The sequence below is a fragment of the Mauremys mutica genome, chromosome 20, assembly GCF_020497125.1.
Source record: "Mauremys mutica isolate MM-2020 ecotype Southern chromosome 20, ASM2049712v1, whole genome shotgun sequence".
Classification (NCBI taxonomy): Eukaryota; Metazoa; Chordata; order Testudines; family Geoemydidae; genus Mauremys; species Mauremys mutica.
Genome location: NC_059091.1, coordinates 7,659,475 through 7,672,996, shown reverse-complemented (window position 1 = coordinate 7,672,996; position 13,522 = coordinate 7,659,475).

The following is a 13,522-nucleotide window of genomic DNA, read 5'->3' as shown; positions in this document are numbered from 1 at the left end:
CTGCAGCCTTCCCACTGGAGGGCACTGCTCTGTGCGAGATGCAGAGATGGTCAACCATCACCATGCTCAGACCACACTGTAGGGACCTAGCCAACTGGCAAATGTTATTCTCACCCCACTAGTCCTGATGGCCTAAGGCCACTTCCTAATAAACAGGTGCCCACTGTCACAGTTTTGGGGTAACTGCACCTTTGATCCCCCAACCTCTGTAATCTGCTCACGGATGGCCTCTGTTCATCACCTTTCTCTGGGCAGAAACCCACATCCCTCTCCCTTCTGATCAGGCTGTGGGTTGTTATGTTCCTGGCATACACACAGAGAAGTTAGACAAAAACATAAAATACTCTTGCCAGAAGGCTGCAGTGTCACGCTACTTTATTTCTTAAAATCCAGAACCTTAACATACAAGACCCCCAAACCAGAGAGAGACAAAGCAGGCTGCTCCCTAAGGCAGAGCGCCAAACTCACCCCACCTTGTTCTAGGTTGTATCATTGCAGACTGACTTCGGAGAAGCCAAATCACACACTTCTCTACAGAGCCGCCCAGCCTACAAGCAGGACCAGGAAACCCCTGACAACTTAAAGAGATAGCTTGTAATTTTAACAGTTTTCTATACACCACAGGGCCCCCTTGCACTTAAATTCACTGTGATTATCCCAAATTCGAGCACCTGGGCTTTCCATTCTCCCAGGGGGCTATGAACAGTGTATGCCAGCAGTTACAAAGCTCTTTCAAAGCACAGTACTTTCATTTGAGGAGAAAAGCAATACAGAGAAAACATATAAAACAATAAAAGGTCTGAAAGCATATTTCCTGTCCATTTGTTGGATCACAATGAAGGCCTCTCCAGTGGTTCAAGCTGGCCCTTTACTCTGCTGCCTTTTGTGTCCTCGGTGTCTATTGAATTCCACCTGAACTAGTATATGCAATTCACTCCTAAGAGATCTCTGGAGGTGTTTACTGGTCCCAGGGACTGCAGTAATTATCCTCCATTGACCCTCGTTCCTGGACAGAGCTGCGTAACCCGCCCCAACAAGAAGCCAGCATATAATCCATGGCTCACAGAAATATAGAACATATGTGAAGTTGAATACAGTAGTCTCAAGTTACACCTGCATTCATCACACCTGTCACACCCACATCACAAAAAACAATAGAAAAGGTTCTCCTGTCATTTACTCACAGCAACTCCATTCAAATCATTGGAGTTGCTCCAGCGTCAGGATAGAATCAGGCTCCCCCTGCCCCTTGTGGCAGCTGGCAGCTAATGGGAACACTTGTTTGCCATCTGGACAGAGCAAGCAAGGTCTGAATGGATCACCGAGCATGATTGCTGTGGTGTATTGAAAACTGTGCTAAAATGGCAAGTTATCACTTTAAGTTCTAAGGGGTTTCCTGGTTCTGCTGGCAGGCTAGGGAGCTCTGTGGGGAAGAATGTGAGCTGGTTCTTCAGTCAGTCTGCAACGAGCCAGCCTAGAGTAAGGTGCAGTGAATTGGGCCTCTCTGCCTTAGGGAGCAGCCTGCTTTCTCTCTCTCTGGTTTTGGTCTTGTATGTTAAGGTCCTGGATTTTAAGAAATAAAGTAGTGTTATTGTGATGCATGGCCAGAAAGGGTTAAACATCCTGCAAAATAAATAACCCTCAAAAGACACCTGGGGAGGTAATGTTTGTGTTTTTGTGTATTTACATACATATAGTAGGGTTAACAGTGTAATCAACAGTCCCTGTCTATGTTATATTCTGTTAATTCAGAGAGCAAAAGAACATTCTAACATTTAAATGAATTGTAAACACGGGATATCTCTGTATTCCTCTCTCTTTGAAATGTATAGCAGATCATCTGTGAACAGTGGAAAAATTCAATTCAACAAAGTACTTCATTTAGGAAGGAAAGAAATCAAATGGCTAGCTAGAAATGGGAAATAACTATCTAGATGGTAATCCTGCTGAAAAGCATTTGGGGGTTATGGTGGACCACAAACTGAATATGAGACATCAATGTGATGCAGCTGCAAAGAAGACTAATTTGATTGTGGGGCACATTAACAGGAGTGTTGTATGGACGACACAGGAGGTAATTGTCCCGCTCTACTCATCACTGGTGAGGTCCCAGCTGGAGGTCTGTGTCCAGTTCCGAGTATCACAATTTAGGAAAGATGTGGATAAACTGGAGAGAGTCCAGAGGAGAGCAACAAAAGTGATCAAAGAAAACCTGACCTATGAGGAAAGGCTAAAAAAACCTGGACATGTTTAGTCTTGAGATAATTGTTCTCCATGCCCACTGAAGGTAGGACAAGAAGTAATGGACTTAATCTGCAGCAAGGGAGATTTAGGTTAGATAGTAGGAAAAACTTTCTAACTATAAGGGTGCTTAAGCGCTGGAAGAGGCTTCCAAGGTCGAGGGGTTCCCATCATTGAAAGCTTTTAAAAACAAGTTGGACAAACACCTGTCAGAGATGGTCTGGGTTTACTTGGTCCTGCCACAAGGCAGGGGATTGTCCTTGATGACTTCTTGAGGTCCCTTCCAGCCCTACCTCTCTCGGATTCTATCCTTCTCTGTGTGCAGACAATGAGCCAGTTGCGGCACATCAGGCAGGGCAGGATCAAGTAAGCTTGCCATGTTGCTGCCCTGTTCTGTGAGTAAACAGAGACCTCGGTCCTCCAGGGCTGTCTGTCTGGCACCTTTTACTAGCAAATCAATGGGAATTGTCTGGGGCGTCTCTGCTTAGCATCCTCCCCTGGCACCTTTTTTCTGAACCTGGACTTCACACCTCTCTCTGCCCTTTTTAAGTTATCCCAAGTAATCAGATGATCCTTTTTGAACGCTCTATTTTTATGGGGTGGGGGGTCAATGTCATGTGGGTCCTTCCTTCATTGGTGGTCACATTGACCTTTCACCATAGGAACAGGAATTGCCAGACTGGATCAGAGACAAGGTCTGGCTATTCCAGTACTCTGTGTCGGACAGCACCCAGCACCAGATGTTACAGGGGAAGGTGTAAGAACCCCACAGTAGGCAGATGTGGGATGATTTGCCTCCCACAGGACTAAGTTCATTCTTTCTTTCTTCAGAAGGTTCTTGGATCCCTTTAGCCTAAAGACTGAATTTCTCCTCCAGCATAGTTACAGTCTATGGGATGTATCCCTTTAAACTAAGATCAGAAGTAAATACCTCAGGGCCATCTCCCTAGGAACAAAGAACATACTCCATCTATTATTGATTCCTTCCCTTCAGTTGTGACTCAACTGTTTATCATAGAATATCAGGGTTGGAAGGGACCTCAGAAGATCATCTAGTCCAACCCCCTGCTCAAAGCAGGACCAATCCCCAGACAGATTTTTGCCCCAGATCCCTAAATGGCCCCCTCAAGGATTGAACTCACAACCTAGATTTAGCAGGCTAATGCTCAAACCACTGAGCTACCCCTCCCCCCAAAAGATATAGACCCACATTCAGATGATTTGTTCCCTATTGAGAGAACATGAGCTGACCATAGTGTAAACTTGACATAGCACCTGTTTCTGGTGTCAAGGGTCTCACATTAGATTTGAAGCTTTAGATGGATGGAGTGTAGGAAAAGATGAGTTTGTTTTCTCTCATGATGTGATTCCCTATCCCTGTCTGTGAAACAGAGCAGCATTCCAATTCCACCAGCTGAGTCAAAGTTTCCAAAAGTATCTGTTTTACAAGGACTTATGTTCTTCAGTTTCATCTCTAGGGTGCAAAGCCTTCCCCTCCCCACCATCTCTTCCCTAACAAAAATCTCTTCCAACTCATGAAAAACAAAATGCATAACATTTTACCCCAGATCTCTCAGGCCACAGCCAAGAGAAACAATTGATTTCCACTGTCCTTCGCCAAATACATTCTCTTTCCAGCGTCAGTACACAGGCCATTCCAAAAGCCTTGCAAAGCTTTGGGAAACACTTTTTTGTTGTTGTTTGTTTGGTGGTTTTAGGAGAAGTTTGGGTTCTCCAGCCCCACTTTGGTTGGCCTTTTTCAAAGGCAGCAAAAAACTGCTGAGCATTCCAAAAAAAGGAAAAGGATGACCATTTCCCCACCTCACGCCACATTTTTGAAGCTTTGAGTCCAGAGAGAATTCCTTGTTCCATTCCTTCTGGATTTGAACCAAGTTGTCTATTGCACAACACACTGAGGTGCAGCTGCATACCTCTAGAATTACACCACAGGAGTCAAATGGTTAGAGATCATGTGTTTGCAATTAAGCGCACTGGTATCGCTGCTCCCCTGGCAAACACAAACAAAATAAAATGGAACCCATTGGATGGGCTAGTTGGCTGAGTGCATGAAGGGAGTGTTTTAATATCCCAGAAGGCAACTATTGTTTTTTCATTTTATTTCTTGTCCTCTGACAGTAAGCAACCATTCATTGTCGTTTTCAACCAACATGATAGACAGAGTTATGGCGGGAACTGTAAAAAGTAATTACAAATTATGAAAGACATATACGACTCTTCAAGCATTTTGGATTAGGTGCCTTAGCCTGTATCTTCCAAAGATTTAATATCCGTGTTCATTAGTCTATCTAGCCATCCATCCTTGTAAAGCAAAGTACTACAGTATGCTACCATAATAGCCCAGAACAATACAGCTTGCAAGAAAGATGATACAGCCTTTGACCATAGAATAGTCAATGTTGGTTTATCTGTTCAGAGATACAAGCTCTGTAAAATGATGAGCATTCCAAGATTAAGGCATTCGGGGGCCATGTCTAAGGGCAGGTCTACACTACGGGGTTAAGTCGGCCTACATTACACAACTCCAGCTATGTGAGTACCTTAGGTCGAGCTTTTGCAGTGTCTACGTCACGCTGGGTCAACGGGAGAAACTCTCCCATCGACTTACCTTATACTTCTCCTTCTGGTGGAGTACCAGAGTCGACGGGAGAGCGATCAGTGGTCGATTTAGCGGGTCTTCACTAAACCCGCTAAATTGACCCGCGGTGGATCGATAGCCATGCGTCGATCCCCTGGTAAGTGGAGACAAGCTCTAAGTCCAATCAAAGCCAACTCCCTTTGACATCAGTGAGGACTCAGATTTCATCCTTTGCTTCACAAAGCAAATGAGCTGATTTCTATCTAAGATACTCCACTATCACAGGACTTGAGCACCTCTGTGACACAGGCATGCCCAGGCAAGCATACTGCCCCTGTGTATGACCGTTTTCTCAATATTTCATTTAAAGGGCTTGTGTGTGGTCTATGCCGAAAAGGTAAGAACCAGCTGATTGTCACGGCTACTTCGAGATGTTTGTATGGGAAAGAGTTGGAGAGAGACGTCAATTTCGTCAAATGTAGAACGTTGAGTTTCAAAACTCTTTAAGTGAGACTTGTCACCTGAGGTGAGATCTCAGGATTGTCTCAATCAACACCGAGAACAATGGACATCCAAGGAGAACCTGTAGAGAACAGAACTTCCTTGCATAGGTAATGCTGGCAGGCCATATCAATAGAACCAATTTGAAATAAATGTGTGTGTCTAGGCAGGGGTTTGTATCAACGTAACTAAACCTGTGTAGTTGGAATTAGTCCTTTCATCGGGGGCATGGATCAGCATTCACGTCACGCTCCCTGTCACTATCTAATGATCCAACCAGTGGACCAAATTCGGTGAGGAATCCTGGTCACATGCCACTTGAGGCACATTGCACATATGCTATGAAGAAGAGTCCTTTCAACCAAAAGATCTGGATTCAGGCCCATCTCTAGTCACCTGCCACAATAATGTGGAGACCCTCAACAGACTCAGCCAGGGGCAGGTGCACAAGAAGAAGGGGTTCCATGCTCTCAGAGGAACCCGCGTAGACTGAGAGCTCACCTGCTGTTTATCTACAGAGGAGGGACCACCTGGGCAACCTCAGCGCCCCACCCACCCCCACTCTATCCTGCCCCAGGACAGTAAAAGTTGGCTAAGCTGTGAAGGCAGGAACAGCTTCGCTCACTCCATAGTGACCCCTCTGGCCAATTGAGGGGTAACACTGGCAGCTTAATAGATTGGGATGTACATAAAGTGCTCATTACCTGGTAGCTGCACCATTAGTGTAGGTGAAAGAAAATGGTATGGATGATAAAGACCAGATCTGGATCCAAATTTGCTCAAATTTGCCCACTAGAGAGTAAGAGGCCAGTTGCAAGGCTTGGAGAAGCTGAATCTGGGCTTCTAGCTGAGTCTCATCTCTACTTTTGAAATATGAACCATTGGGTGAGATTGGTGGTCCATCAAGCCTCCAATGCTATACCTGGGGCATTATTATTATCATAGCACCTACAGGAGATCAGAACCCCATCATTTTGGGTGCTGCACAGACACAGAGTGAGAGACTTTCTCTGCCACAAACAGTGTACCATCTACATAGACAAGGAGTGGGAGGGAAAACACAGGCATGTCTGAGATCATGCATCTGCAGTAGAACCCCAGTGTTTTTAATTCTAGCGCAGTGCTGTCTCCCTGGACTTTCTTGCCCTATTGTGATGCACAACTATAATGGACCTTACCTAGCTAGTTCTTTCTATGAGGAATGACCTTCTGACCCTGGCAGGCCACTGGCCTTGGCCATTAGCTAGCACAAATATCACTTGCAAGGGCCATTCAGTGCTCCCTCCCTTTAGAAAACCCAGCAAAATAACTCAGTGACTTCCTGTGGGCATTGAATTCCACCATCCGACCTTACACTGTGCAATGCAGCATGCGGCCCTACATTTACTGCCCCCTAATTTAATCGTGTGATGGCTCTTGTACTCAGATGGATCTGGGTAGGCTCAGAAAGGAAGGAAATGAAAGCTTATCCGTTGCATTGTCATCTCCTACACTTCCTCACAGAGTATCAAACTGGGTGCCCTTAGCGGCTCATGTGGTTACTGATCAGAGGGAGACATGAGTAGCAATGCAGACTCAGTCCCAGTCATCCCCAGGAAGCTGATTGCAGTCCAGATCTTAGTGGGAACCTTAACTCCACTGGTTCCAGTCTAGATCCTAACTGACTTATCTACATCAGAGAGCTACCACAAGTGGTACTAAGGTTATGTCTACACTTACAATGCTACAGCGGTGCCACTGTAGCGCTTCAGTGTAGACACTTACTACAGTGAGAGGATGGGCTTTTCTACTGCTGTAGTAAGTCCACCTCCCCGAGAGGCCATAGCCAGGTTGACAGAAGAGGAGCCCAATTTATCAAAAAGAAGATGGAGCAGTGACTTAGTTACAGTGTATACGTAACCTCCACAGAGAGAAAATACCAGCTCTGAAAGGGCTCTTTAATCTAGCAGAGAAAGGCAGGACAAGAATCAGGAGCTAGACGCTGAAGCCAAACAAATTCAGTGTAGGCACAGAGGGTGATTAACCATTGGAACAAACTCCCGAGGTCAGACACGCTGACATTCCACTTCCCCAGGGCGTGATCAACTCCTGCTCCACCCCAGGCCCTGCCCCTACTCCACCCTTCCCACTTCACCTCTTCCTGCTCCTGTCTCACCCCTTCCCCGAGTGCACCCAGCCCTCGCTCCTCCCCCTCCTCCCCACTTCATGCCATTGAACAGCTGATCGCAGCGGGCAGGAGGCACTGGGGGGAAGGGGAGGAGCTGATTGCCAGGACCCCTGGTGAGCAGGAGGCGCTTGGAGGGTAAGGGAGGATATGATCAGTGGGGCTGCCAGTGGGTGCTGAGCACCCACTATTTTTTCCCCCGAGGGTGCTCAAGCCCCAGAGTACCCACAGAGACGGCGCCTATGCCTGAGGTCAGTGGTGGATTCCCCATCTCTTGATGTCTTCAAATCCACACGGGATGCCTTTCTAAAAGATGTGTTTGTCAAATACAAGTTATTGGGCTCAGTTCAGCAGTGAGTGAAATTTAATGGCCAGTGTTATACGGCAGGTCAGACTAGAAAAATCTAATGGGCCCTTGTGACGCAGTAGGGAGCGGGGTGGATTGACCTGGGAATGTCGTTTAGTTTTACTGGGACTGTCTGCATGGGGGATGGGAGAGCAGGGGATGACTTTAGGTGAGGGACGGTACCTGAGCTTGTAACCTGAGCCAGGAAGGGGGGTGGGGCGAGTCGATACCTTTGCCCGGGAAACTGGACAAAGGGAGAGGAGAGAAGGAGTGGGAGAGAGCTGGCTGGAGGGAGGTTTGGGTTCAGGGTTGGGCTGGCTGGGAAGAGGCAGGGAACCCCAAGTCTGGGGTCTAAGATCCTTGCCCCCCTGAGGGACCTGGCTGAGGGGTCCTGGTTGGACTGCTTGGGACTGTGTTCCTGTCGTCTAATAAACCTTCTGTTTTACTGGCTGGCTGAGAGTCACGGTGAATTGCAGGAAGCAGGGGGTGCGGGGCCTTGACGCCCCCACACTCCGTGACAACTTCTAGCCTTAAACTCCATGAATCTGTTTAAAAGTTTTGGGAACCCCATTTCATCTAGCTATAAAAAAGGGAGAACGGGATCCCCTGAAACTTGACCCCCCCCCCCACACACACCTTGGGGGTCTCCTAGTTCACAACCTACTCTGTAGAGCAACTCTTACATGGGCTGCAGTGGTAACTCTGGCCTGATGAGATGCCATAGGAAGCCAGATTCACTGCTGGCAAAAGCAAGCACTTGTCAGTGGATCTGTGCCTGCTTGAAATATAATGGCTATGAATAAAAATGGGTAAGCTGCCCACTGGTGGCTGGGCCTACAAGGAGGCAAAATGATCCAGTATTGCTCTCAGGTAGAGGCGACTTTCTTTAGTTCAACCAGTGGAAATCCATGGGCTAAGAGCAGAAGCATGCAGGTTCTAGCCCCGCTCCATGTGTGTAATTGTGTGAGGTGGTGGTGGTGCTAGGGTGACCAGATGTCCCGATTTTATAGGGACAGTCCCGATTTTTTCGGTCTTTATCCTATATAGACTCCTATTACCCCCCACCCCCTGTCCCGATTTTTCACATTTGCTGTCTGGTCACCCTAGGTGGTGCATAAATCCACGGTCACACACTTATGCCAGTGGTGAAGCTGGCTTCAGGAAGGCACAAGAGCTCTCTGCAATCTTGTGTCATAGGAAGGACAGTCATGGGCCTCCAGTCTGCTGTCACTCAGAAGAAGCTGCACTCTGGAAGCAACATGCCTCTCCCGCTATCTTCATGTTTGGCCAATCTACAGTAATCCCATTCACTGTGTGAATTTTATTGCACTATAAAAACAGATAGACATTCTTGTTCAGCCTGTCCAAAGAGGGTGGGTGGGTTGGAAGAAAAGCACATGAGTGCTAAGGTTTTGGTTAACCAGCCTTGGCCTTTGGAGAGAGGGGAAGGTACCTCCTTGCCAAGTCAGTCTCGGTTTGTTTAATCAAGAACCAGCCTTTTCCAAAGGCAGTGCGATATAGTGGATAGAGCATTGTTCTGGGAGGTAGGAGAGCTGGGGTCTCGTCCCAGCTCTGCCCCTGACCTGCTGTGTGAGCTTGGCCTAGTTATTTTCCTCCTACTGTGCCTCTGTTTCCCCTCCTACTCTTGGTCTATCAAGATGGTACGCTCTCTGGGGCAGAGGTGGTCTTTCTCTATAACTGGAGAATGCCCAGCACAAGGCGTCTGTGTACTGCCGTAATAACGTCATGAATAGGAATATTTTGCAACATTGCAGGATCTTTTTTTTATGCACAGCAGGCCTTTGGAGAACAAGAAGCCCAGGTGAGTAGCTTCCAACTTGGGTTTCTGGATGATGTTGATGCTAACCCGTGATTTCATGGGAAAGGCAAAGTTTCTGTCCCTTTTCATGGTGGGAATAGCCCTGAAAGTGTTAATTGACTGGCAGGGGGTGAAAGTTTTGCAAAATGTTTTTTTTCCCCCTCAAAGGCTCTCGTTTATTCATAATTCCATCTCTTTCTCAATCCATACAGATATGTTTTTCTATCTAATCTATCCAGTCAGACCAAACCCATCACCAGAGTACTTAGAGCATCAACGCGTTTTACCATCACTGCAGTATGGAGTTGGGCAGGGTTCCATTTTGTTATTCAACACACAGTGGAAGAGATACAGGGGTATCTTCTAATCCCCTGTTCTAACCATTAGACCCCACTCCTCTGCAATGCTGGCAATAGAACTCTGTCCCTGCTCTAATGACTAGACACCACTCTTCTCCCAGAGCTGGGTATAGCACCCAGCTGTCCTTCCCCCGCAGTCTCCTGCTCTAACCACTGGAACACCCACCTCTCAGTGCTAGCAGTGGAACTCAGGAGTCCTGTAATGGGGTCAGCACCTACCTCTTGCGAGTGCCCCCTTCCCTGGGGGATAGTATCTGTCATCACAGTTCTTTTGAACGGGTCTTCAGCGACTCAGCCCTCCGGCTGAGCTGCCTTCACTGTCTCCTGTTCCGAGCTATACAGACTTGGGTTCTTAGCTCCGAGGCTTCTTCCCAGAGGTCTTGCCTTCTTCCACAACCCAACCGGGGCCCATCTTGATACCCACAGCTGCTGTCCTTTCAGCAGTCCTCCCTGGGCTCAGTCTTCAACCAGGCCAGCTGGGCCCATTTTGGTATCCTCACCTCGTCAGGCCAGGCTCTGGGCTCAGTCCCCCAGACTTATCCCACCCACACTGACCTGTCTCCGGTCCTGCTGCTCAACCAGCCCCTAGTCCTCCCTCTTCAAGCTCCAGGCAGGAACTGAACTTCTCTGTTCTGCTGCTTGTCTTATATAGGGTCTTTCTGGCTCCTGACTGGTCTCTGCAGCAGCCCCTCTGATTGGTTGCTTCTCTGCAGCCACTCCAGGCTGCCCGGAGGCTGGGGTGATCCAGGGCTGTGAGGACTCCAGCAAAGGGCATCCGGGCCCAGTCCACCCCGTCACGCATCCACATTTCCAATCACTTGCTTTAAGTGCTAAATAGCTCTTCTTTCAGATGTGGGAACAGAACCAATGACAGTTGGCTCTAGGTCCCATGGTCTGGCCACCAGAGCCAACTCCCACATGTAGAGGAAAATGTACTCCTGGATAGCTGGCAAGGTCTCTAATGAGAGTGAAGAAAGAATCTCTTCAGCAGTTAATAGGCAGGATCTTGGATTATTCCGGCTGAGTGGCACTGATGCATGGGTTTTCTTTTTATTGCTCATTGTAACTCATGCCCAGGGAAGTGAGATAGAGAGCAGCCTCTCAACCACATATAAATCTAAGGCCTTAGCCGGTTGTTTGCCGCTTTTCATGGAGGAATAGCTCCTTCTCCGTTCGTGCATAACTACAAGTATTATTATTGGTCCGGAAAGTATCCAGCCCTTTGAAAATCCACTCAGAGCCCAACCAGGAATTCCAGAGCATAACTAAATGTTGAGCGAAGAAGCCTTTCCTTTGATATGTGCTACATTTCCCTGCCCTTAATCTCACCCTGCGGCCTTCTGTTCTTGTGTGATGGGGCACTTTAAGGAGTCGGAAGTAGACTCTTTGTGATTTTAAACCTACAACGCTCTCCTCTGTGAGCCCAGAACCCTAAGCCACCGTGGGTACATTGACCTTCAGCATGGCCGTGGCTGACTGGGGCTCAGAATTGCAGTGTCGATGGTTGCACTGAGGTTGGAGCCTAGGCTCTGAAACCCCATAACAGGGGTGGATCTCAGAACCAGTCTCCAGCCCGAGCCTGAATGTCTACACTGCCATGTTTAGCCCCAGAGCCTGAGCTCTGCAAGCCTGAGTCGCCTGACCCAGGCTCGGAGACTTGGTACCACGGGTTTTCTATTGCAGTGCAGACGTACTTGGTGGTACCTCTCTGCCTCAGCGAGAGAGAACTTTGCTGGAGCTTAAACGGTGTGACAGTTTCCGGCCACACCATTCGGTCTGCCTCCTGCAAAAGTCCCTTTCCAGCACTGGCACTGGCTGTGAGTTCTGGCAACATCTCACCCTGTGTTTTTGTATGGAAGGTTTTCTCTTGACTGTATTTGTCACTCTATTCTTTCACTGGGCTTTTCTCTCATCCTCCCTCTCTGTTCTCCCTTTATTTCTCAGGATGAAAACCCCCCCAGCAATGTTCAACTTGTAAACCCTTGATCTTTGAGACGGCTTGAAAACGAGTTTGTCCATTTCTCTCTGTGATTGCATGGGGGCATATAAGTGGGGAGGTGCCCTCCCCATGCCCTGTCCAAAAGTACAGGACACAGGCTGACCCTAAGGGAAGGAGAGTGGTGTGGGATTAGAGCACTAACCTCAGCGAGTGGGAGACCTGCGTTGCATTCTCTATACTGCTTTGGGCAAGTCACTCAGGGTATGTCTCTGGTACACACAGAAGGCGTGTCTACACTACAGACTTAAGTCGACCTATGTTAGTAATTACCGCGGTGGCTGATGTCCACACTACCCGCCATTTGTTGGTGGTGCACATAAGAACATAAGGACGGCCGTACCGGGTCAAACCAATGGTCCATCCAGCCCAGTATCCTTTCTATCGACAGTGGCCAATGCCAGGTGCCCCAGAGGGAGTGAACATAACAGGTAATGATCAAGTGATCTCTCTCCTGCCATCCATCTCCATCCTCTGACAAACAGAGGCTAGGGACACCATTCCTTACCCATCCTGGCTAATAGCCGTTAATGGACTTAACCACCATGAATTTATCCAGTTCTCTTTTAAATGCTGTTATAGTCCCGGCCTTCACAGCCTCCTCAGGCAAGGAGTTCCACAAGTTGACTGTGCTCTGCGTGAAGAAGAACTTCCCTTTATCTGTTTTAAACCTGCTGCCTATTAATTTCCTTTCGCCAGCATCACTTCCACTGACTGAAGAGGGGCAAGGTGGGGGGCTGAGAGGCTCTCAGCTCAGCGCAGCTCCCTGCCAGGAGCCCGGCTGCCCCCCCAGGCTCTTGGCTCCCCCCCTCCAAGCTGGAAGAGGGAGGCAGCTGCCCAGGCTTCTCGTATCCCTGAGCGGGAAGCCGGGGACAGCCCGGCACTAGCTGCCCAGTTTTCTTGTCCATTTCACAGCTCCAGCATGGAGCCCTGAAATTGACAAGACAGCCAACCGCAGATGTAAGTAATGCCGTGTCTACACAGACACTGCGTTGCCCTAACTACACCGACATAAGTGCTATGCCTCTCGTGGAGGTGGAGTAGGGCACTTATGTCGGAGGGACAAGGCTGTAGTGTGTATCCACTGACATAATTAGGTGGACGTAAGATGCCTTATGTCAACATAACTGTCTTGTGTAGACCAGGCATAAGTCCAGGCTCTGAGTTGGGTTTGAGCCCAAGCCCCCTTCTGTCCGCACACAAATCAGTCTGATTCAGGAGTTGTGTCCGAGAACTCTGCTAGGGGACTGAGTCAGAGCCCAAGTCCTTCTGAAACTTGGGTCCGAGCCCTGTCATCGTGCAGGCAAGCTGTAGACTATAGTGCAGTACGGATGCATTAGCGTGGCTATGAGATCTGGGACTAGCCACTGTAAACACGGGTTTATAATGTAATGTGGATGCTCACGCACGGGTTTGGAAACCTCGAGTCCAGGTGCCTCAGTTCCCCTTCTATAATTTGGGGGTGAAAGCACAGGGGAGGGTGAGGATAAATGGATTTAA